This window comes from Carlito syrichta, unplaced genomic scaffold, assembly GCF_000164805.1.
Source record: "Carlito syrichta isolate Samal-C Ts95f unplaced genomic scaffold, Tarsius_syrichta-2.0.1 Scaffold289800, whole genome shotgun sequence".
In the NCBI taxonomy this organism is placed as follows: Eukaryota; Metazoa; Chordata; class Mammalia; order Primates; family Tarsiidae; genus Carlito; species Carlito syrichta.
In genome coordinates, this window is record NW_007233896.1 from 58,097 (window position 1) to 84,535 (window position 26,439).

The window sequence follows — 26,439 nt, forward strand, 5'->3', positions numbered from 1 at the left end:
CCCGCTATGAATTTGTGTCCTAAATCTCTCACTCTCTGAAGTTCAGCAGAATTGGAACGTCAAACTCACCTCTTGGCTGTCGGGTTGGCTACATTGCTCTAAATTTTTGAGCACGATTGTTTTTGTTATTTTTTTTAGGGAATGTGATTTGTGAGGTCACCATCTCATATTGCAGTTCTGCGAATAATCCAGAATGCTGGTGCAAACAGAGAATGTCACATAGTGAGTGAAAGTGAAATGTAAAAAAAGTGTTTGAATGTTTGTTTTGTTAAAGAGAAAAACTCACATAGTTTGTGAAAAGATAGTAAATAAAGCTATGAAAAGGAGCCTATCGAATTCTTGGCACCCAAATGGAGAGTTTAGGGGGGTTTGAATGCCCTATAAAGGTGCTTTTGTGGCTTGGCAACTGTGCTAGAAAGCAGCAGGAACTCTGTGCTGAATGGAGCCCTAAGAAGCGTGGGGTTTCGTCATCCCCTTTCCTCCAGAGCAGGAGGTATCATCTATGGGGTAAAGAAACCAGAGAAAACTTCCTCTGAACAGGAGTATCTTTGTGTGCGGAACCTGAGAGACTCAATCTTGGTGGCACAGCTGTGCATGAGGCCAGCACTGTAGACATATTGTGCAGGACGGAAACGCACAGGGAAGAAAACGAGGGCTGGGGAGGTAGCGAAAGGAAAGCAGTCCAAAATTGCTACTTTCATAAAGCCATGTGGTGTTTCAAAGGCCCAGCGGCCTCCATTGCAGAACTGTGTGCTCATTGTCATAATCAGGATCTGAGGACTGACTTGAAGGCAGAATACTGAAAAGTTATCAGTGTTATCAATATATCAATGGCATGTCCAAGTCTCAAGAACACGCTACGCTTTTTAGAGGAAATTAAACATAATATTCCCAGTAGTTCTGTCATTCAAGATCTAATCTCAAAATTTAACGGTTGTTTTCTAAACCAATCTTTTGCTTTTGATTTTGGGCATTTTTTCATCCTGTATTAACTACCTAGTTATGGATACATGTTTACTCATCAAAAAGCACTATAATATTAGTAGAAAGACTTCAGGTCCTACGGCTCATTTAATCTTAGTTAACTTTGAGTATATTTCTAGTCCTCATTTTAAAAGCACTATTTGTATATTGAGGCCTTTTACTATTTTTGTAGTAGCAAAAATTACTCGTCTTATGTTTTTATGGTCAGATTAATTACAACACTTGAATATTGAAGTTCTAATTTTTTTTTTTTTTTTTAATTTGTTTGTTTGGTTTTTTTTGAGTTGGAGTCTCATTCTGTCACCCAGACTGGAGTGCAGTAGCCGCTCTCGGCCACTGCAGCCTCGACCTACCGGGCTCCAGCAATCCTTCCACCTCAGCCTTCCAAGTAGCTGGAACTACAGGCGCACGCTACCACGCCCAGCTAATTTTTTATTTTATTGTAGAGATGAGGTCTCACCAAGTTGCCCAGGTGGGTCTCAAACCTGCGGACTCAGACAATCCACTCACCTCAGCCTACCAAAGTGCTGGGATTACAGACTGAGCCACCGAGCCCGGTGAAGTTCTAATTTTAAATGTTTGAGAAATAATTATCATAAGTGAAGGTTACCTGAAAAATGAATGTTGGGTGCATTAACTTTGACCATGACCATATAAGCTTCATTTCAACCAATCTATATAAAAATACTTTCATTTTTATGAAAATAAGATTGGCCTGTAATCCCACGCTTTGGGAGACTGAGGTGAGTGAATTGCCTGAGCTGGCGGGTTCGAGACCCACCTGGGCAACTTGGCGAGACCTCATCTCTACAATAAATCAAAAAATTAGCCAGGAGGCTGAGGCAGAAGGATCGCCGGAGCCCAGCAGGTCAAGACTGCGGTGGCCGGGAGCGTGCCACTGCACTCCAGTCTGGGCGACAGAGTGAGACTCCAACTCAAAAAACAAAGAAAAGAAAAGAAGATCGGCTGTTGTAATCTTGCCCTGTTTTTGTCCCACAAATGTATGGAGAAATAATAATTTTGTGTTTCTTCAGGATATTTTTTCAGTAAGTCACAGATCCCTTTATTCACAGATCCTTAATTTGCCTGATGTTTCTTTTTTCAGAAAAGATCTTCTCTGACGTGGCCTATTTTTTTCTGGTAACTTTGTCATATTCTCAATGTCTTGAGAAAGCTATTTGCATTTAAATAAAATAATACTCTTTTAAAAAGTTTTAAAAACATTTTATTTTGAAATAATATTGGACTTATAAGAAAGTTGCAAAAAGAATACAGAGAATTTCTATACATCCCGTACCTGGCTACCCCAATAGTTACATCTCCCATGCAGTGTAAAGCAGGACTTGAGTCCTGACACAGAACTCTAACTAAGCCCCAGGCCCTGTCTCAGATTTTGCTTTCATGCCCCTTCTGGACTCAATATCCAATCCAGGATTCACATCCTGTTTAATTTCCTTCAGTCTGTGGTAGCTGGTAGCTACTGAGTCTTTTTTTTTTTTTTTGTCTTTCATGACCTTGACAATTTTAAGGCATACTGGCTCTTTATGTTATAGGATGTCCCCCAGTTCGAGTTTATATTTTCTCTTAAATTTAGTTTATATATTTTTGGCAAGAACACCTCTGAAGCTACTGTGCCCTTCTCAGTGTGTCACATCAGGGGCCACAGAGGATGCCGATATGACATATCTCCTTGCTGGTGTGTTGACCTTGGTAACATGCTGAAAAGTGTCTGAAGTGTTTCCCCACTGTAAAGTTACTCTTTTTCTCTTTGTAATTAATAAATATCTTGTGGGGAGATATTTTTAAACTATGCAAATATCCTGTTTCTCATCCTACCTTTACCTACTAATTTTGATATCCATCTATAGTTTCTGCCTGTAACAATTACTAATGTAATGTTTTTGCCTTTTGGAATTCTCTGTTTTTTTCATTCCTTCTAAATTTATCAATTGGAATTCTTCTGTAAGGAAGGAGCTGTCCCTCCACCTCATTTATTTATTCCATTTATATCAGTTGGAGTCATGGCTGTTTATCTTGTTCTATGGGTCATAATCCATGCTATCATTATTTTTGTTCATCTAATTGGTCCAGCTTTGGCCATCAGGAGCGCCTTCTGTGCACTTGACACGCACCTGCCATTTTTTGAACACTCCCTTCCTGGCACTATAAGATGTTCCAGAGTTGTCTCATATTTTCCCTGCCACAGTCTTGGAATCAGCCATTTCCCCCCAAGAGGTTCTCCTGGTTCCTTTTATTGGAGAAAGGTTTTAGAAACCAAGGTCTGAGTGCTATGTCTGCTCACTGCTATGTGGCGCCATGACTTTAAGCGCTCTCAGCAGACATGTATGCATACCAACCCTTGTGTACACAGACATCTATATCTCTCTGTCTCCTTCCTTCTCTCCCCACCTTCCTCTGTGTGTGTAAGTTTACCTCATACTGAAGCCTCCAACTGCAGTCCAACAACAACAGCTTTATTCTAACCATCCTCCTTTCCTCATTTGTAACCTCTTTCTTTAACAGTGAGAAACCTGGCTCTCATTCTCCAAAATACACTTACTTGATCAGTTCTATTCTAATGCTGTTCTTTTTTTCTCCCTTGTTTGAAAGTTGAATATTTTCTTTACTAATTATTTCTTTATTTGAAAACACTCATTTCTACCTATTCTTGTTATAGTAGTTTTAAAATTGCTAAACTATACTCCTTAAGAAGCAAACTGACAGGTTTATTTTTTTCCTTCGGTTTTACAGTATACAATCAAAATACTGTTTTTCAAAGTTGGTTGGGTTAGTTCTTTTCTTCCCCACCCACTTTCTTCAACTAGGTTTATAGAATTCTTTTCTCCAGCAGGCTTCATTTGTCTCTGTGTTTATATCTCATTTGGAGAACTCACACCCCTCATACACGCACATCCCACTTCCTAGTTTGCTGGGGCTGCCATGACAAAGTACCACATATTGACTTGTTTAAACAACAGAAATTTATTTTCTCACAGAAAATTTACTTTCTGGAGCCTAAACGAGAGATCAAGGTGTCGGCAGAGTTGGTTTCTTCTGAGGCCTCGCTCCTTGGCTTGCGGGTAGCCATCTTCTCTCTGTGTCTTTTCACGGCCTTCCCTTTGTGCGTGGCTATGTCCTTGTCTCCTCATTTTATAAGGACGCCAGTTGGTATTGGATGAGAGTTCCCGTAATGATCTCATTTTACCTCAGTCCTCTCTTTAAAGTTCTTGCCTCCAAGTACAGTCATGTTCTGAGGTACTGGGTTTAGGACTTCAACATATGAATTTGGGGAGACGCAATTCAGCCCATAGCTCCTCCCATCCTGGTTGATTTTCATTATTTATTTTGGGGGTATGTGAAGTACAACTATGATTCTAAGAGTCAGCACCCAATTTTCTAAGTACAGATATCACCCATTTGTTTCTTCCCAGCATCCCTTGCTTTGGTCCTCATAAACAAACTCTGTGTCCTGAAAGCACTACTTAGACAATGGATCTTCTGTTCTCTTTGTGACATTTTAAATTATATGTCCAGCCACCAAATAAATTGTCGAAAACGTATCAAAAATACCAGAAAAAGAGAATGTCTTGTTTTCTTCACAAACTCCACTTTTTAATTTCTACATTTCACATCTCCCGTTCCGCTAAGTATCTACAACGCTTGTCTCTAACCCCCCATTTACTCGGTTTTCACATTTCTCTTCTTTCTTTGCAAAATCAACTCCATCTGTTCTAAAATGATCTCACTATTCCCTTCCTTTTCTAGTCCTGGTTATTGAAAATTCAGACTTTTGTCATCATTTTCTCACCACCTTTTCTTACTTGATACTGTTCTCACGCTACAGATAGACTCATTAAACAGATCAAGTGAGGTTGAAGACTAAAAGCTTTAACCTCATTCTACCCATTCTCAAGCCTCCAGTAGCTTCCAGATTCATTTCTGGTCACATCACACTGTCACTTCTAAAACCTGCTTCCAGTAAATTAAGCCACCCACCTGCCTTCTCACCTCCTCTCCTTCCCACCCGCATGGCCATGATTTCCAACGGGCTTTTCTTCCCACTGTCTGCTGAGGTTACAAATCCCTGGGTCTTTCTCTCCTGAACTGAACCTGCCCGACTCAGAACACATTCCTGATCATACCACCATGGTAGAAACAGGCCTTGGAGTTCAAAACTTACTTCTGGGTAGCTTTCACCAGTTGTTAGAACTTTCTCTCTTTTCCCTTTTGCAAACTCAGCTCTTTCCCTGTCCCATTCATTTACTAACCTCAGCATTCCTGCTGGGTCTGTGTTTCTCATCAGTGGGTTAGATTGTCACCCTTCAGGTTAGTCACCTGAAATTGAAACAATTTATCTTTTTTTTTTCATTGAACTGAACCTGCCTGACTCAGAACACATTCCTGATCATACCACCATGGTAGAAACAGGCCTTGGAGTTCAAAACTTACTTCTGGGTCTTTCTCTCCTGAACTGAACCTGCCTGACTCAGAACACATTCCTGATCATACCACCATGGTAGAAACAGGCCTTGGAGTTCAAAACTTACTTCTGGGTAGCTTTCACCAGTTGTTAGAACTTTCTCTCTTTTCCCTTTTGCAAACTCAGCTCTTTCCCTGTCCCATTCATTTACTAACCTCAGCATTCCTGCTGGGTCTGTGTTTCTCATCAGTGGGTTAGATTGTCACCCTTCAGGTTAGTCACCTGAAATTGAAACAATTTATCTTTTTTTTTTGAGTTGGAGTCTCACTCTGTCACCCAGACTGGAGTGCAGTGGCCGCTCCCGGCCACCGCAGCCTCGACCTGCTGGACTCTGGCGATCCTTCCACCTCAGCCTTCCAAGTAGCTGGAACTACAGGTGCACGCTACCAAGCCTGGCTAATTTTTTGATTTATTGTAGAGATGAGGGCTCACCAAGTTGCCCAGGCGGGTCTCGAACTCGTGGGCTCAGGCAATCCACTCACCTCAGTCTCCCAAAGCACGGGATTACGGCTGAGCCACCAAGCCTGGCTAACAATTTATATTTGCTTACTGTATAAAGCACCCTGTTTCATCTTACGCGCATGCAGCCTCACACCACATGACTAGAAGGAAGGAGAGGATTGGATGGGAGCCATCCTTCCCCCTTGCTCTGTATTCCTGCAATGTTGCATCTCTTTGACAGACGTCAGCCTGCAATTGGAGGAGACCAGTCGCTGGGGAAATTTCCCATACATCTTTAGCCAAAATTATTTTATTTGTTTTAGGTTTAATCCTTTTTTCTCTCATAGAGAACTTACATTACACATAAAGTAATTAATTTCCCTGACAGCTTTTTTTTTTAAGTAATGGCTCTTGCTTGGCAGTCTATATTTTTGGAAAGGTACAGAGTAAACTTCTTAATAAAGGGTGTAGTAAATGAAACCTTAGAATGTCAATTAACGTAATTTCCTTTAAGTCATAACTTTCAGTGCTTTTTGCCAGCAAAAGAGGAGGTTATTTATTTGGTAATAAAGTTTTCTTCTCTTACATAAAAAGTGCTCTGTGCAGAGTTCCCTGGCATAAGTACACCATCTGGATCTATCATGGGACCATTTATAGGGAAAAACAACCTTATGCTTTGCTTTTGGTGTTTTAAGAAGAATATGAAGCCCAATGCGAGCCCATAACCCCCTCTGTGGCAGTTTGTGTGAGAGAAGTATTACGGTATCTGAGACAGTTTTCGTGTGTGCGCGCCCTGGATATGTCATCTTGTTTGTTAATGATTGTTAATTGTCTTAAACTCAGAAAGATACTAGAAGTTTGTCCTGGCCGGGCTCGGTGGCTCAGCCTGTAATCCCAGCACTTTGGGAGGCCGAGGTGAGAGTATTGCCTGAGCCCACGGGTTTGAGACCCATCCAGGCAACTTGGTGAGACCTCGTCTCACAATAAATCAAAAACTAGCCGAGCATGGTAGTGTGTGCTGAGGTGGAAGGATAACCGGAGGCCAGCAAGTTGAGGCTGCGGTGGCCGGGAGCATGCCACTACACTCCAGTCTAGACAACAGAGTGACACTCCAACTCAAAAAAAAAAAAAAAAAAAGTCTGTACTGTTTTCAATTTTTTTTTTCCTTTGAGAATTTTTAAAATTTACTTGCAAAACATTCTGGGTATAGGGAAAAAACCAAAATTTAAGTTTTCAAAGAATTGAACAGAGAAAAAGAGACAACATTCTTAGCAAATAAAACAATACAAATAAAATTGTTTATACTATCAGATTAGATAAAGCAGACATGAGAAGAATTACTAACACAAAAAACTTAAGATAATGCATGCTTTTATGGTAAATACAGGCTTCAACAAATAACACTCCTTCCAAAAAAAATTTAAGTAGCTAAGGACCACATTACAATTTTAGATATGTCTAGAATGTTACAGGTGATTCTTCCTCAAGCAAGAGACGGGCCACACAGGTCTAGTTTGGAGGGTACACACACTTCCCACAGAAATTGGAAGTCAGACTCTGAGATGCTTACACAGTGAATATTTTTATTCAAAACCATCATGCTGTGAGACAAGGGAGAGAACATATGGAAACTTTCAAATAGAGTAAGAATGTATGTAGGCTGAGGAAAATATCCAATTTCTGAAAAAGACAAAAATGAGCTTTTAACATACACTTTACTAAAAACGCCCTTACAAATCATATGTAAAGATATTTATTTTCACTTGTATGGCTACTTCCTGTAGGGAAGAATGAAGATATGTTTTTAATAAGTAAGGAGTGGCATTGTAGCACTGTGATGTAACCAGCTGGCTATTAGACTGCATTACATTTCTTTTTTGTATCAAGTCACATGGGAGGGGCTGTTTGTTGTGTGTCTCTCAGAGAGGACCTCCCTCCAGATGTACACAAAGCCCAAGTCAGTGAAGCTGTTCAGAAAGCCTTGCGTGGGGAGGGCATCTGTCACTTTGCATTTCACTGAGTAAGGAAATTGCAGCTCTAGCTAGTGTAGGAGAGGAGAGACATCTGGTTTCCAGGGGGCCTTAAGAATTTTCTTGAGCTCCAATTAGAGTCAGTGTGGTAGAATGTAATCCACTACGTCTAGATATTCCCACATGTGAAACCCAACTGCAAGGCAGTGCTCAGACGCCAGCGAGGGAGAGGAGCGCGCTTGGGCTGGACTGGGAGCTGGCGCCAGCAGCATTGCCCAGTCCCTGTCTGTGTGCCTGTCCCTGTCGCGTCCCTAGTCTGTGTCTGAGTGTCTGTTGAGCTGCTGTGGAGGGAGAGGCAGGGTAGAGGTTCTGAACCTTCAACCGCCGGTCAGCTCCCATCACCATGCCAAACGGAGTGAAGCCGGGAGACACGCTGGACTCGCTGTCCTCTGTCAGCTCAGCCTGCTGCGGTGGCGGGCAGCCTGGCACTTGCAAGTACTGGATCCTCGACCTAGGTACACAAGCGCTCTGCAGATGCTCGGGCCTGTGCTGCTTTCTCTCTGCCTGCTTTCTTTCAGGTGGCTGCTTAGTGACTGGCGTGTGCTTTAAAACAGAGATGTTTTGTGCTTTGAAACCAAAATGTGCTCCGTGCTGACCGCCTTGGGAAGGGGCTATGTGCGGATGATTTGTGGGGGGACTACTAGAAATGTGATGAGCAACTGAGAACAGGGCACTGCCCAGCCATTGTACGTTGTAAGGCATTTTTAGTATCTGGGGACGGCTTTTGATTATCCCTTTTTCTCATAAATGGCATGTAAACAGTCTAAAACAATCTATGTTACAGATTGCCTTCTTATGATTCTAGTTGTCTGTTTAATTTGGGGGAACCAGAGGCTGTATCGTGGCACTGATATTTAGATTTTCTGGTTCTTTTTCGTGAGAATCGCAGCCGTATGATAATATCGAGTTATATGGGGAGAGAGGCTCTCCCAGCGTCACCTTTATATTCCAGGGAGCGTGTGTGCGCCACATTCTGGCTTTATACTCAGAAGTGGTGAAAAGAGGTGAAAGAATGATTGCTGCAGAGGTCATTTGAGAAGTAGGTAAGCTCCACTTTGAGGAGAAGGAATAGGATACCAAAGAACCAAGGCGGGGGTGGGGGGTTCTCGGATCCCCGTGGAACTCTGTCCTGTGACACTTCCAAAGAGGTCAGCTCGCCATCACCTTTGACATCTGTCCAGACCGCACAGCCAGTGAAGTGAGTGTCTCACAGGCCACCACCTGTGAGACATGCCAGCAGGAATGGTTTCTACCAGAATCTCCGTCCTGACCTGGTGCACTTGTAATGTTGCCTTCACTTTCTTGCCAGCCATTATCCATATATGTGCTTCAAAAGGCGGCAAGTTGCAGAGAGCCAGGGAGTCTGGTGAGGCTTGGGTATTTTCAGTGTATTGTGAACAAGTGGAAAAGGGGCTGTTGGGGTGGAGAGACCCACCAAAGAAGGGACTGTGTGTCAGATGGGGGTGGAGGGGCACAGGAAATGGGCCTTAAGCATCTGAAGCAGAAGTGGCACTGCTTAATTCTACATGTTTGTTCTTGGAATACCAAAGAAAACAAGATTATCTCTGATTAATGGACCGCTATGGTGGAGGTAAGTGTTGGCTATGTGGCTATTGACTTTGTTGTTCTGAACATAGTTTTCAATAATATACCTTGTATTTTTTTATTCACAAAACATTTTTAAACATCAGCCTAGGTTTTTGGTTTTTTGTCATATTCATGTTAAATTGTCCCACTGTCTTGAGATGGTGACCTCTCCCTGTCTACAGGTATACAAGATGGTCCCCCAGTGACCCTGTGCCCTAGGAATTCCTGCACTGGGTGGGTTGAAGTAGATGATAAATACTGATCTTCTGATTGAAAATATAAATTTCTGTGCAATGAAAAGAACAATTGATAACGTCATAAATCTCAGCCACTAGTGAGCTCGGGGTCCCAAATGAATTATTTTCTCTCTCTGAACTTTGTTTTCTTTGTCAACAAAATAGGAGTTACAACAGAGCACTCCCCTCAGGGCTTCATAAATAGTACCAACGTTTAGACCAAAATACTTTAATGAACAATTTTACTGAAGAGTAATAGGTCTTAAAAAGACACAGTAGTTTTTCTATAGAGGGAATTTTGAATCCTAACAGTATTTTAGTTTACCCAGAATCCTTCTGGAGAGATGTTATGAAGCTTGCTTTTTAAAATACTGGAGGATAATTGTGCTATTATTCTTTTGGTTTCCCTAGATATATTTTTGTTCTTATAATTCTGAAACTATTAAGTAATTCTAGGTGTTGTTCTTCAAGCTGTCATCACAAAATTTTTAAGCTAACACATATGGAAATAAATGGATGACGTGGAATTTCCTGGAAAAAAATCACTTCACAATAAAGGATAGATGAGAGAAAGCAGAAGTGTGTGTGTGTGTGTGTCTAAAAATGACTTTTTATCCTTTTCTAAACATTGTAGTAATTTCAAGACAATTTCCTGAATGCTGTTATATCAGAGTGATATTTTAATATATTATGATTCCACCTCTTAAAGTGATTATGGGGAAATATATGTGCATCTTATTTGAAAAGAAAAAATGATTCTGGGTAATATCCAAGAAATAAATCCCAGAGTAACTTTACAGTGCCCACCAGATCATAGAGAGTGATTGCAAGGCCTCTCTTACACCTGCAAGCAATCTGGGTCTTCATTTGTTGGAGTGCTTTGGGAAGAGCCGTTTTTCTGCTTCCTGACATGAGCAGTGGGGCAGCCTCCTATGCACATGTGAGCCAGTCTTGCTTGGAGTGATCTGCACAGAAGCCTGTTTTATTTGCTGACGCTGCCATCACCAGTAACTTACACAGCCATGAACCAGGAGAGTTTTACTGCTAAGCAATTGTTAGGAAAATGAATCAAGAAAAGGTAAGGTCAAGAAGAACTGTAAATGATCTTTCATGAGCGTTCCAACAGGAGAGCCCAGCTCTACTGATAAGAGAGTGGAACTGTTGGATTGTTTCTCATTCTGAAATAAGTATACCCTTTTATAGGACAGATGGAATCTATTTCACCACTGTGCATATTCCCCGACCCTCTCTTAACACTGCACAGACCCGTATACAACATGAACTCCGTGCTTCATAATTCTTGAATTCTCTTCAAGTCTTTTTGATTTTTTTTTTTTTCTTTTTTGGTGGGGAGTGTGGATTCTCACCAATGCAATTTTTGTTTCCATAGATTAAAGGAAAACATCTCAAAGATTAAATATAGGATAAAGAAATTTCTTTGTTGAGACACATAATATGAACCTGTTCTGAAAGTATCCAAGTTAGGTTAACAATACTGCCCAGCTCACATTAGAGATATCATTGCAGGGGATATTCAGTTTCATGTAAATAAACAAAAACCACAGAAGAGGTTATCACAATATTGTATTGTTTCAACTATGAAGACTGATTGTTTCACACAGATTTCTATGCAAACTAAATTCTATCCCAAATCTGTTTTTGCCCTTTAAGCATTTTTAAATGCATTCGAGTTTAAGACAGAATTTACATTCTAGGATAGTGGAAAATAGTGCATTACTTTAGAAGCCACAACCCTGGCTTCTTGTCCCTGCTCACCCTACCGATGTGACCTCATATATAAATCCTTGTTAACCTCCCTGAGCTGCAGTTTCCTCATCTGCAGAGAGAGAGAGAGAATTACTTGCTGTTGTTATTATGCTCTCCAAAATCTTCATTAAAAGTTATTTTAATTTCATTTTAAGTAAGTTGCATTTTTAAAATTTTGTTTTCTCACTTCCATGAAAAAAAGTGTTATACATTATATATATTTTCAGCCAAAAGCAAAGAAACTTAAAATTATTTGATATTATACTGTAGACATTTGGGGGGTAAATATAAATTTTTGAAATGTTAAAACTTTTGAAGCCAGGCTCAGTGGCTCAGCCTATAATCCCACGCTTTGGGAGGCTGAGGTGAGTGGATTGCCTGAGCCTGTGGGTTCGAGACCTGCCTGGGCAACTTGGCGAGACCTCGTCTCAACAATAAATCAAAAATTAGCCGGGTGTGGTGGCACACGCCTATAGTTCCGGCTACTTGGAAAGCTGAGATGGAAGGATTGCCAGAGCCCAGCAGGTCAAGGCTGCGGTGGCTGTGAGTATGCCACTGCACTCCAGTCTGGGCGACAGAATGAGACTCCAACTCAAAAAAAAAAAAAGAAACTTTGAAGTTTGAAGTTAATATTAAAAATAGACTGAAACCTTCCCCTGCCAAAAGTGCTCAAGTAACCATGTTCCGAGTCAGGAGCCGTCAGGCAAAATGACCTTTCCTGGTTTTGGAATCCTTTTCTTCTCCCCAGACCAGGAGCAAGCATCCTCTTCATTAGCTGTAATCTCTTTTGGTATGTGCTCTTTCTGAAAGTGTATCTCTTCAGCTAGGTATCAGGGGAAACACAAATTTTTGGCTTTTCATACTGAAGAATTTCCTCCAGGTGCTCAGAGTTGACCTCTGGGGCACGTGAGCAAGTCCATAAAAGCAGTGAGTCCACCGGGGAGCGCAGGGTAACAAGCCATGGAATTCTTCCATAGAGACTTCCTCCACTTCCTCTCCCTGTCTCCAAGGAGTAGCAGTGGTGACTAGGCAACCCTAGCTCAGATGTTCCTATTAATTTTGTAGTTCTCATTTATAAAGCATGCAAATATGAGTAAACCACATAAGCCCAAAATATCTAGTTTCTCTGAAACTACATATGCTAGAAATCCCCGGATGTGGTGCTGCAAGGGGGACCCAGCACCGCCAGGCAACCCCTGATAACAGTGAGCACATCTCCTCTCAGTCTGATTTTTTGCAAAATGCCTCTTCTATTGATACCTTTCATATTTGGCTATAAGGAATCATCTGTCATATCATGTCCGTTTTCTCAGATGTGCAGTTGAGAAAAGCTTCTATTGTCACATCCTGTTAAAATTGATGGTTCCTACTGTAGTGAAATGGACCTACACTTATCAGCATGAAAAGACTGGAGTTATTCTTATGTCTAAGGATACAGCCATTGAAAAACTTCTCAGACAAACTGTATCAGCAGCCCTAAGGCAACTTTCCTTTCCTCTTTTATTTCCTAAGGCTGATGGATTACGGTAAGAAATGGCCCACGGGCCCAGAAGCACACGTGAAGTTGAATAAGGGCCTCTTTAATGACAGAAAGGGAATGCGCCTATTATGACATAGGAGCCAAAAATGGAATGTTTTTCCCTTTGTCTCTCTCCAACTACAAAGAAAGAAAACACAGTGCCCACCCCAGTCACCCTTCAGCCCAGGCCCCACGCAGAGGTGGTCTGGTTATTTCCCACTGTGGCCTCTGGCCCGTGGCAGTACCGTTTCATCACACGGGCACTAATTCCCGCCAAGAACAGGATGGTGCCTTTAATTGGTGTTCATAGCAGAGGCGTTCTTTTCATTCCCTTTGTCTCCAAGCCTGCTTTGTTTCTGCCTGGAATAACTCCAGGCCTCCCTCCCTCCCTCCCTTCCTTCCTTCTTTCTCACCGTAGTTTCTCCAAGCAACACAGACAAGCCCGGAATTGCGCTCAGGACAACTTATTGACAGGAAGATGTGAGAGATTCTTAGAAAGCTGCCTAGTCCTGAGGCACAGGGCACATTGGTGTGGACAGAGCACAGCTTTTGGCTCCCAGATGGGGCCTGTGAATAATACCAAAAGCAATCTCTCCAACCCACTTTTCTTTTTGTTCTTTGGCATTTATTTTTGTTGTGGCTTTAATAGTGGTGTCCCGAAAAAGTAGGATGCAGTCCTCAAGAAATTACAAAATGATAATTTAAAAAACAAAACTCAGTTCTATTCAGTACTTGTGCTGAGGGAGAGGAGATGTCATAAGATGAAATGAGATAAGGTTATAGGATTGCAGCCCTTAGCCCTTTGTATGCTTGGCGGTGTAGATGGAGGGACTGTGGCCTGCGGAATGCCCATACATACTAGGCCTTTACCTCCTCCAGTCGGTGGTAAACATTTTAATTCTGTTTTCAAGTGCTTATTAGCCTTAGTTCGAGCAGTATTTTGCTTTTGATGGAAGTGTTACTAAAATATAAGTGTAAGTGGAATTCCTAATTGGTTAGGGCTTTTGTTCCTTTGTTTTTGAATTAAGCAATCAGCAACCCTAGAATATAATGTACTAGATATTTGCTTTGTGGTTTGGAGGAAGAAATCGTGGTTCCTCATTCTACACAGCTATAACTCTTTCTAAACTAATATTCCTTCCCTTGAGACTCTGAAACTTTAGCTAACCTGCTGGATGATGTGGAGAGTGATGGTGCTTGGCAGGCTCGTTGCAGAGTATTCCAAAGCCCCTTTTTTTAATGCTGTATAAAAATGAGTGTTGTCATGCGGCTCTATGAAAACATTTAGAAGTTAGCATGGTTTATAGCATATTCTGATTATGTGTGTTCTTATGCAATTCATACATTTTCTAGGATGTGGTTAAAAGACTTTTCCGTGCTGGCATTCTGGATCTGGTCTTCTTTTTTAAAAATAATAATAAATGTATATACGAAAGAAGAAAAATCAGTCACCACCTGAAATAAATCAATCATGCAGTTTAAATGACTAACTACAGAATGTTCTTTCAAGCCATTTTGTATAGAATGGTTGTTTTTTTTTTTTGTCTCCTGCTTCATTTAAAAACATGCTTCAACTTTTTTTTTTTTTCCTCTTTTTTTTTGAGTTGGAGTCTCACTCTGTCACCCAGACTGGAGGGCAGTGACACACTCTTGGCCACTGCAGCCTCGACCTACTGGGCTCAGGCTATCCTTCTGCCTCAACCTTCCAAGTAGCTGGAACTACAGGCATGTGCCACCATGCCCCGCTAATTTTTTGATTTATTGTACAGATGAGGTCTCACCAAGTTGCCCAGGATTGTCTCAATCCTGCGGGCTCAGGCAATCCTCTCATCTTGACCTCCCAAAGTGCTGGGATTATAGGCATGAGTCACCGTACCTGGCCTATGCTTCAACTTTTAAAGAAATCTACAAATAGCCCTCCAAAACATCTTTCGTTTCCTCTTTAACAGAGCAGCCTAAGTTATTTCAAGTTTTTTCAACAATAGGAAGACATTAACCAAAAGTATACATATTCATTGTGAAGAGTATAGTTACCATATGTAAGCCTTCTTCAAATAAGATTAGATCTTTTATTTATTTTTTTTTATTTTTTTTTGAGTTGGAGTCTCACTCTGTCGCCCAGACTGGAGTGCAGTGTCTGCTCCCGGCCACCGCAGCCTCCACCTGCTGGGCTCCGGCGATCCTTCCGCCTCAGCCTTCCAAGTAGCTGGAATTACAGGCACGAGCTGCCATGCCCGGCTAATTTTTGATTTATTGTAGAGAAGAGGTCTCACCAAGTTGCCCAGACGGGTCTTGAACCCACAGGGTCAGGCCATTCACTCATCTCGGCCTCCCAAAGCACGGGATTACAGGCTGAGCCACCGAGCCTGGCCAAGATTAGATCTTTTAATACTAACATTTTATGTTTAATGTCAGGAATTATTATGCCCATGAGTTAAACATTCATGCTTCTTAACCGTGTTAGAACTCCTGAAAGGCAAAGTCAGATGGATAGAATGTTGTTTGAGCACCATGTGGTTACTTATTTCCCCCAAAATCAACTTTCTGTTCTCATTAATGATGGTTGTCTATCGAGGACAATAATAAATACTGTATTGCTTTGAGAATAACTTCCCAAACAGAGAATCAAGAACCCATTATTTGATAACAGAGAGCACCTCATTATCCCTAAGTCAGCAGTACACTAAATACTAAGCCATCTCATAAACACACTGAATTTGCTTAAGATCATCTTTCTTTGTGTAAGTGATATTAATCTTAAGTAATTTTGTGAAAAGACAGCCATTTGACTTGGGGGAACACAGAGGATCTCAACATCTGAAAAAACCAAGCGAATAGAGGAGCATTCAGAAGGTCTTGCTTTCTGAGCATGTAAACAGACCAGAGCCCAGAGCAGCCAGCAGGATGTCACGCTGCAGGATGTTGCTCACTGCCCAGGTGGGTGTGGGGTCACATGCTGAGTCCTTGCCTGCAGATCTGCGACAGAGTGGCGGTTATGTCCCCAGAGGAGCCTTAGTCGTGGCTTCTGCCTGTTGTTAGGAGTGGGCGTGAGACCTTCTCGTGAGCCTCTGCTTTCCGGCTGAGAAGCAGTCACTAGAGGGTTGCCACAGTGTGGGGCTCAGTGCAGGCAGTGGGGCCACTAATGAGGCAGGAGAACTCTCCATGTGAGGGCTGGTGAAATCACCTTTCTCCTCCCCATCCCCCCAGTGCTAAATAGCCACATGAATTGTACATTAAGAATGGGAGGTGGGGACAGACCAGGGGAGTGGCAGAAAGCTGCTGGGCATGAATGTGTTCAGCTGGCGGGATTTGCATGTGTCTTTCTGGTCTCATTTTTATGGAATTTTTTTTAAAATGTCTTTCAACCAGCAAAGGCTATCTGCTTTTGTCCTCGCGTAAAAGTCAGGAATGAGTCCAAATCCCCTCCCAGTCATTACTGGCAAGATAGTTCCCCAGGGATTTTTCCCTCCTTTGTTACAGCTTAGACTTTTGGTTGCAGAAAAAGCCTGCTGTTCATCTCCCCAAAAATATATAGTTTAGGGACTGACTCACATAAAAAGCAGTGAAGATGGCCCTGTCATTCCAAGAAGACATCAATATGGCTAGAAACTCTCCTCAAATCAAGTCAGCATTTGTCCAGAGTAGAAAAGGGTCACGCTGAAAAGTAAGCCCTAGCCTAAAAAGTAAAGTTAAAAAAGAAAACTCTTTTTTTTTCTTTTTTTTTTTTGAGTTGGAGTCTCATTCTGTCGCTCAGACTGGAGTGCAGTGGCTGCTCCCGGGCACCGCAGCCTCGACCTGCTGGGCTCTGCCGATCCTTCCGCGTAACTGGAACTACAGGCATGCACTACCATGCCCGGCTAATTTTTTGATTTATTGTAGAGATGAGGTCTCACCAAGTTGCCCAGGCAGGTCTCAAACCCACGGGCTCAGGCAATCCACTCTCCTCAGCCTCCCGAAGTGCAGGATTACAGGCTGAGCCACCGAGCCCGGCCAGAAGAAAACTCTTTTACAGCCTAGTTATTTTTATAACAGTGTGGTTTTTAACGGTGTTTGGATGTCTGCCAAGCGAACAGTTGACCCAGGTCCGCCGGCTTCTCTCTGTCCCACCTCTGGGTGGAGATAGGAGGTGGGCAGGCAGGACAGATAGCTTTAGCAGCTGGAGTGAGGAGGGCGTCCTCGCAACCCCATCTTGCTGGAGGCGGTGCACAGTGGAAGTCCTGAGGAGGCGAATCACATCTACTCTAACATGATTTTTATGTTGGCCTCTTATATTGGCCATCCTCTCCAGCACTTCAGTCATAGGACAGAACAATTATCAGGCTCGACATTGCCTGGAAACCAACAGCCTAGTGATAAACTGTCCACCAGTTGCGGACCCACTTGTTCCTAGAGCGTTCCTGATCCTCAAACGAGCCAGGTCTTGGTTTATTCAGGGCATGTATAACTCAAGTCCCTAGATTTGTATTTAATTCCTTACATTGATCCAAACTAACCTAATTTTTCTGTTATCCATTGTCAATAATAAGTCTTTCTTCATTTATTTCAGTTCTGAGGTGTTTAAATTTCCATTTTGGCAACATGTGAGATCCTGTGCATCTGATTAACCAAGCAAAGGATTATGCCATCTGTTTTCATTTTTATTTAATTTCTTCACATTTCTTTATTGGGAATTGCAATGGTGAAAATAAAAAGATCTTTAAAATGAAGTGGTTGGCCTGCTTCTCTGTCAGCTCTGCCCCCTCCCCAGTTTGGGAGAAGTGGGTCCCCTTTTCTCTCTCTCTAATCTACTTTCTAAATAAACCATGTTTTCCAATCTAATAAATAAGTAAATAAAATGGTTTTCTGACCAGAAATGCTGATAGGTTAGCATTCTCCTCACAAGAGTAAGCTTGAGAGGAAAAGTAATACTTGAAGTCTTGCATTTGTTGACACAGCCCCATTTTCCAAAGCTTAGGTAATGTTTTAAGTGTCTTCAGAAACAATACTTAGAGTCAAAAGAGCAGATGTGTACTTACAACTTCCGTTTGCCTGTTCTGTTTGGTGAGCTCAGTGTGGCCGCCTTGTATCTCTAGCACTCCTCACCGGGTGGTGGTGAGGGAGCCATTCTCTTTTCATGGCATGACTCACTGAGACTAGCCCAGACCCCAGAACGGGGAGCTGGCGTGTGTGTTCTCACTTTCAGTCTTCACTGAGGAGAGGTAGAGCAGTTGTTCTTCACTGCGTTGGTTTTCTTTGATGCCTGCGATTACACTGTGTTCTGGCATTCATGGTCACCTGGGGGTGGCCACTGGCTAGTGCTCCTGAGTGACTTTGTGGGAAGGGGCTGCACAGAGAACAGTGGGAGTGTTGGTCATTTATGTGCATTTTCTCAGGCAGCAAAGACCATGTGTTGTTCATTACCGCATGAGCCGTGGCAATGCTATGCTGGGGCTTGGGTTGAATCTGGGGATTATTTTTTAAAAGAGCTGGGGAATTTAACTTTCTCCTTCATGTTTTCTGTGTTCCCTTCATATTTGAAAGCAAAGACAAAGTTCACATTTTTGCATTAAGGATCCGCTCTGCACCAAATTGTGAAATATGTAAAAAATTACTATTCGCTTGCCACATTTTCAGTCATTACCATCTCCCAAACTTGTGCTCCATGTCTCTGGCTTATTTAAAGATGATTTTCCACACTGACATGACAGTTGCAGCCCCAAGGGAAGCCGTGGATCCTAGGTGTGTACAGAGAAGCAAAGATCTCACAGGGAACTCAGGGTCCAGTCTAAACCAGGTGTTTCAACCCCTGATGGATCTTTATGTTTCTGGGGAACAAATTAAGACTCAGTGGTGCTCATAGACAAGTGAAACATACGTAAGAGCAAGTAACAGGAGTGAAAAAATAGAAGTCAGTCAAGAAACTTTTTAAATACTTATTCACAAGTAGAAAATAGTTTTAAATCTGAAGAAATAGTATAAAAATTATTCTATATTCTGAAACACCAAAAGGGTAATCATTTCACTGAGCAGGTCAGTTTCTTCCACATTACCTAAAATTCCCCAAATAATACCCAGCTTTGTCTCATCAGCATCACTTAAATTGGTGTGCTTGGCCTGTGAGATGATTGCAAACACTGTGAAAGGAAGAGAAGTTGCAGTCCCTAGGAGTCCCTAGGGTGCCTAGCATCCAGAGGAATAACATAGATTAGCTCACTTCTCATGTGACCTGCAAGAGTATTTCTAGTGCACTGTGGTCTTTATTTAAATTTTTTTTTTAAGTTACCTTGATTCAAAAAGCAGGGAATGAAAATCCAGTTTGACAAGTGTAGGAATGACAGTCATTTACACCGAAATTGTTGAGTTTGAACCAACTCAACAATCATCAGTTAACCACTTAATTGTTCTTTGCTTTCTAAGTAATTTATAGATCTGGTTTTCACATGTACATTACGACTTCCATGGTTTGGTAGAAGAACTCCCTGATTAAAAACATGATTTGCTGCATTGCGTTCTTGACAAGACAGAGGTTTGAGATGCTGCCATAGACCAGGTCCACTTGCTTAGCCCTGACCACCCCACTTTCAAATAATCTGGTGAGATTAATTTCAGACGTTAGAAGCCACTGCCCTAAAGTTTTGCCTTTGAATTCTCTTTCTCCAGCACATAGCAATAACTGCTGAATGAACATGTCTTCAAGAATTATAAATTGGCCCTTTGCTTTGGGAACTTGCCTCTGAGTTATGCTCATCCTGGTGAGGGTTTTTATCAAGCAGTTCATTTCACAGATATCTTTGTATACAGTGGACAGAAAGATGGGGATATCTATCTTTAAAGCAAACTGGCTAGAATGGTTTGGGGAGGCCATGTGGAGAACAGGAAACATGAGACAAATATTCCTTGGAAACTCTCCCACTGCAGAACCATGCGTCCTGTGTTGGCCATGCCTATCAGACATGCCCTGGCAGTCAGCATTGACTCTGTGTGCATACCTGTGACTGACGCTGTATGGAGTGAGGGCTGCCTGTCACAGCAGAGGCACAGTGACCTTGTAGAACTTGTGACACCCGCTATCCAAGGAGGACAACAAGCTTTTGCACCCCAGCTCTTCCCTCCCATTCCAGGCCCAGGGGTGCTTATCTTTAGATTAGTCAGCTTGCTGTTCCACTGTGCCCTGGCTTCTTCCTTGTCTTGTGCAGGATTCTTTTTTTTCTCCTATGCAAAAATGTGAGTATTGCCTCATATTGTGTTACCAAGGCCTTTTTTGTACCCTCCCCCCCTCTCCAGCAACCTGATAAAGCCAGAGGAATCACTGTCATTTTAGGAAGGAGGGTCATTGACTTCTAAGAACCCACTCCCTGGACATGTTAGGGGTGGCACTGGAACCCCAGCCTCAGGGCTTTGACTGTGAGTTCATCTGTAAAGAGTTCGTTCGGCAGATACTCACTGAGCACCTGCATGTGTCAGGCAGGCGTTGACTCCAGACGTACGGCATGAATGGGCAGCTGAAATCTGGAGCTTGTGGGCTGGGGGGCTGTGAAATGGAAGGCTGCAGAGGTCTGAGTGAAACCCTCTCGAGTTGGGACTGGGGATTTTATTCCGTTTACTACCATACTCAGCAATCCAGTTGTTACTCTAGAACACTCTGAAACATCTTTAAGATTTTTTTGCCTTTGCGAAAATGAGGAGAGAGTTAAGTGAAACATGATCCCCCTTCTTCTGCGACTAGCAGGATATGGTCCTTTTTCCTTTCTTTTTTTAAATTAAAAAAAATCCTTTTATTGATCACAGATGTCCCAGATTTACAGGCTGGGACTGGAAGGCAGTTTCTCTTCTCCCGCAGGCCTGGCGTTGTGTGTGTTCACATGGTAAGACTCTTTCCTGTGGGGGCTGGAGGTCAGAACTCCTGCCTTCTCTTCTTTCTGTAACTTTTTTCTTTTCTTATTTTAAGAGAAATCTTGCATGGACTTTGTATGAACTCTGACTGCAGCAAAGACGCCATCTAAATGAAGATTTTTTTTTTCCTCTCAAAATGTGAAAGGATAAACTTAAATTGATTTTTCTCTTGGGGGCTTCAAGCGACTTCAAGAAGCTCTCAGAGGGCTTTCTCATGACCAGTCAAGTACCTTTCTAAGCGACTGGGATGCACAATAGTGTCTCTTCATGCTGAAGTTTACTTTGTCCTCCTAATAAGGGATATGTTGTTTTAAAAAATAGAAACAGAATGAAGTAATTCACCTAGGCGGCTTCATTTGCCCTTCATACACCTAAAGCAATTTTCAGTAGGTCCTAGACACCATGCAAGGCCTGTGATTACAAACCTCATTGCGATTAAACCTAATTTCTGTTTTCTGGTACTCAGCAGTTTACATGAATATAGTGTAGTGAGGTCTGTGCCCCCAGGAAGTCGTCGATGCCTCAGCCACCCTACATTTGTTAATAGTTCTTTGTAGTTTTTAAAGCTTGTTCATTCCCATAATTCATTCCCATGAATCCTTTGCAACCTTGTGAAATGGGAAAACTCAGATACCCAATGTCTGCCTGGATCACAGAGGGGGAGGTGCCAGGCTCTCTCAGACCCTTTGACAAGCCCAGTGTTCTTCCTGCCATCCCTAGTTTGGTCATCCCTCTAGACCTTGGATCTGGTTTTCCCATGCTGCAAAGAGGAAAGCACCCCCTAAACCTGGTATATAGTTTAGAAATACCTAGGCTCCAAAAACAAAGAGGGAATGCAAAGCCAGCGTTATAAGAATATAGGCTGGCAGCATGACAACTTAGGAAGGTATAAAATAGAAACTGAGCTTAGGGGCCAATAGCTAGGGCCCATATGTCAGGACAGGATATATGGTTTGGGGCCCACACAAGCAGAGGAATTAGAATGAAATAACTATATATGGTTTGGGGCCCAGGGGGAACTGAAGGCATCCTTGCAGACAGGGGTTAGTGATGGGCTGACAAAGTGGGACTGAGAGTTGACCTGTTTTCTTCCAAGAAGGTAGGAGTTGAGGGGAGGGCGGGAGATGAGTAACAAGATAGGAAACAGGAATAAATGTAATTTCTTTGAATAACAAGTGGGTCTTCCATGGCATTTCTCGGGTGTGTTCTGTCCTGAGCCCTCTTTCTGTCCCTGCACCGACGCCTCACATGATGGGTGATGTTCATGTGCACTCAGCCTGGGCCCTGCCTTGTGAGAAAGCAAAGTGTGACACAGGTGAGAGAGAGGGCCTGCTGTAAGGCCGGCCCTTATCTGCTCTGAATTATCACCTTAGCAGAAAATAGTGAACAGACTCTGAACTTGAGTTAGGTGTTACCTGTAGTTCATCTGAAAACTGATCAGGATATACCACTCGGGACATCTCTGATCTTGGTGGTTGATGTAAATGATCCATCAATATGCTAAAGCTCGAAAAGGGAAACTAAATCGCCTGTAGCTGTTCATTCAGTCACCTGTTCGTCCTTTATTCAGTGTATACTTATTAAGCTCTGAGGCTATGCCAGGCCCGCTGCTGGCAGCTGGGGATGTTGTTGTAAATAGACCAGACATGGTGCCCTGGAGTCACAGTTACCCAGCTAGGAAAATGCTGTCATAACCTTGACCTACTTGGGACTGTGGCCATTGGGCTCTTCTCCTGAGGTTTGCCCTGGTTAATGGACTGAGCTGTCCACAATCACCTCCTTTGCAAAAAGATGAGGATATGTGTCAAGAGAACAGGAATGTGCCCCACGCAGTATGGGTGTCTGGACAGGAGACCCATGGGCTCCTACATGGGTACACCCTGCCTAGGACTGCCCTCGGGACCTCTTCTGGAAAAAGGTGTACCAACTAGTGATTTAAGATCTTCCCACGGAGACCCGAGAGTTCTAAAACTCTATATTTGTTGTGGAGTTTGTGCTTGTCTTGTGCCTGGTAACTTGGGAAACCCTAATACCACTTGTGACACCAGTAGGGCATGGGATTTAATTCAGAGCTCGCAACCGAGCGGTGGGTCTAGTGGGCAAACTGTTCTCCAGGTAACTAAAAATAATAGCAGATACTTTATTTCATTCTGTGAATGATGGTATTAAGTTTTAATAATTTTTAAGCTTTTTCAGCTCCTTGTGATACATTGTGTCACAACTCAGCAAAAAACTCTACAGGGACTGGTACAATCCATGGACTTAGGCAAATGGAGTTTCTACTGTGAAAAGAAAAAATACAATTTATGGGTTTTTTTCAGAGAGAGTTGAATAGCATGAAGTATTGAGCATTATTGTTAAAAATAAAGTGGAAAGAGAAGGGGTCATGATTCCCCTCTACATATCCAGACTTCTGAAACAAAGTATTTTTCAAGGTAAAATTTAAAATTCCACAAAATTCCTTCTTAGTCTTTGATTGCTGCTACCATTTTTCTAAGTCCTAAATGTTCCAGTGAAGTGAAACAGTGTCACTTCATTGACTTGGTAAGTAGGAACTCAGGAAAAGAACTGCTTCTCCCCTTCCGAATAGCAGTGTCACACAGTCCTTTGCATCTCATCTGTGGCGCACAGGAGCTCCTGCCCTGGGCAGCTCTGATTCCTCCTGGCTCCACGAGGGACCATTCAGGCCACAGCTGTGCTTCTAATGCTTCACCTGCCAGGTGAGCAGGTCATGACCTGCTTCCCAAAGTACAGAAGGCCAAGTCCTCTGCAACTGAGCCCACAGAGGGATGCTGGGGAATGGTGTATCTGATTTCTTTTTCTTCTTGAACCATTTTTACAACAACCAACTCCTTTCCCAGATGAGGCTAAAATGCCCTGGGAATCCTCCTTGTAAAGCCAGCTGGGTGCCACAAAGCGTTAGTAATTGACTATGGTCCGTGCTGTCATGCGTGCAGAGACTGCTGGAGCTGCTGGGCAGTAGGGAGGTCATGTGCTTCGGGGCTGCCCTGCATCCCTGCCTGCCTTCATGCCCTCTTCCCACAGCCCTCACGCTTCTCTGGAGCCCTGCGAGTCTCGGTGCAGAAAGAGACCGGGTCAGAATTCCCAGTAGATGTCACTTAGGGCTCGTATTAGATGCTACACTGCTTCCATACCACATCCCACCCACCCCCAGTTCTCCAGCTGTAGGCTCCAAAACAGCTGGGAATTAGTTTATTGGGTCACACTTCTCCCATCACTGCTGATGTGTGAGTGTTCGGCTGACAAATGGTGAGACCTGCATTTGATTTCATTTTATCAAGTAAGTGGGCCCAGGTCCTTGTCCTGTCCCCTCAGTTCATCCACAGCACAGAAGAGCTCCTCAGTAATACCTCATGACATCTCAGACGTCTAGGATGTCTCCCAGCCTCCCCATGCACTGCCCTCATAGTTCCCTGTCTTGTACAGTTGTTCCGCTTAATGAATCTATGTCCAAAAAATAACTCCTTAAATATGGACTGTACACCAGCTTGCTCTATTTCTTCAGGCTGTTGACTTTGGGTGTTTCCGATAAAATGTAGCTGTTATATTCCAGCCACTGTTCGAGGCTCTGGCAGAAGGTAAGGTCCCTGACAGATGAGCCCCCACCTGCCGGTATCTTACATTCTCCCTGAACCAGTACATGGATTACTCCAGCCCAGCTCAATCAAAGACTGGCTTCAGTGTCTCCTCCTTCATGAAGGCTTCCATGATTCTTTTTCCTGTTTCCCTTTCTTCTCAACCTCTAACAAGATTTGTACCTCACCCATAGTATAGGATAATTACGTGATCCAGAAAACAGGGTGCTGGGTCCCACAAGTGAAGCAACTAGCTGGGGAGTGACCTCATCTCTAGTTTACTCATCTCTGCCCAGTGGGAAGTCCCTGGCTTGGCTCTGAATCACCTCACAGGAAATCTGCCTCTTGCTGTGGCCAGCAGTGTCCTGCTAAAAGTTGGTGCTTTAAAAAAAAAGTTGAATAAATCGCAAGGCATGTGGATTATCCACACCCTCCCTTCTCTTTGTCCCTCCTGTTTTTACTAACTCAAGAGTTCCTGAGGCTAGAGACTATGTCTACCTTGTTTGCCCTTTATCCTAAATCAGCACCTGAAAAAGTCCCTAGGAATAGCGTTAACCTAATGATTTCATTCTCTCCTGCCTCTTCCAGACCATACAAGGAAAATGAGGGTGATCCGGAAATGTTTTGATAATTTTTGTTTAAAAAAGTAGAAAAATATATGAAATATATATGTATATATGTACACACATAATACATATACTATATACATACAGAGGAAGGTTATTACTCTTGAACAAATATTGATTGGTTTTGAACCAAAGTATGCCTCTGAGAACAATCTAGATTTTTAAGAATGAGTGATCCTGCTTAAAACACATCATCTGTTTATAGAAGATTATACCCCTCACCGATCTGGGTCTTAGTCCAAGGAAGGAATGGGGCAGCAGTGAGACAGGCATGTGGCGTCTAGTCCAGGAGGCACACTGATGGGAAAGTGTCACTGACTCTGCCCCTGTAATCATGGGCTTCACCTGAGCCACGGTGGGAGGGGGGGGTAGTGCAACCCCAGCAGGTGTCTACACCAAAGAATACCTTCAAAGGTTTCAGTCTAGTTTTAAGACTTCAAAAGACCTGAGAAAATAACAAGCACAGTGAACGACTGCCACCACCATTGTTTCGTTTCCTAAGTAGAGCACTCTATTCCATGTCACGGTGATGGAACCCCAGAGTCAAGAGCTCAGAAGGGCTAAGTGACGGTCACAGTCATGGTTTTCAAGCTGTAAAGTAGTGTCTCACATGACTCCATGGATTTGTTGTGTGTCCACTGTACCTAAATCTTGTATTGTTTTTCTCTTGGAAAATCATCAACCCAGGGTAAACAGTATTTTTGAGAAGTTTGATTTGGATGTATATCCCGTAGAGCATTTTGGTGACTTGAGGAAGGCATCTCCTCCTCACATTTCTTTTCAATGTGTGTTGTTGTTGTTTTTGTTGTTAGTGTTTGCTTTAGCACATGGGACAACTTTGTCAAGGCTGTGAGCAAAGACCCCACAAGTCCATGTAGCCTGACTGTGAGCAAGAGGCCATGGGCCAGTCCTCTGATGGGTCCACCAGGTATGCTGTTTTCCACAGCCACCAGCTCTGACATGTACACTAGACCCTCCAGGTGGCCGCTGTTTGTCACAAAGTCTCACTGGGCAAATCTATATCATATACACATCTATAATTACAGCTGTACTTTTCTTCACTGGTAATGAGTCAAACTAATACGTTTCTCCAACTGGATTATTTCACAATAAGAATATCAACTGATGTAGCTAAAGCTCTTTAAATTTTCCTTTAAATTATTTGTTGGCTTTCATTTATCGTGAAAATAATTTTAAAACTCTGTACACTAATGTCTGTGGTATTTTAATGATTCATGGCATCTTAGATCTTTTTGGTAATAATGATGCTGATCTTCAGGATTGGTGGCTTGAGCTTTTTT

The 26,439-nt window shown here is 42.7% G+C and overlaps 1 protein-coding gene across 1 annotated transcript in view; it reads left to right on the forward strand.

The window, feature by feature from the left end:
* TRIO (trio Rho guanine nucleotide exchange factor) overlaps positions 1–26,439 on the forward strand; it is a gene marked incomplete at its 5' end in the record, with an annotated part of 131,255 nt that overhangs the window by 55,482 nt on the left and 49,334 nt on the right. The gene's annotated exons all lie outside the window — the stretch shown is intronic.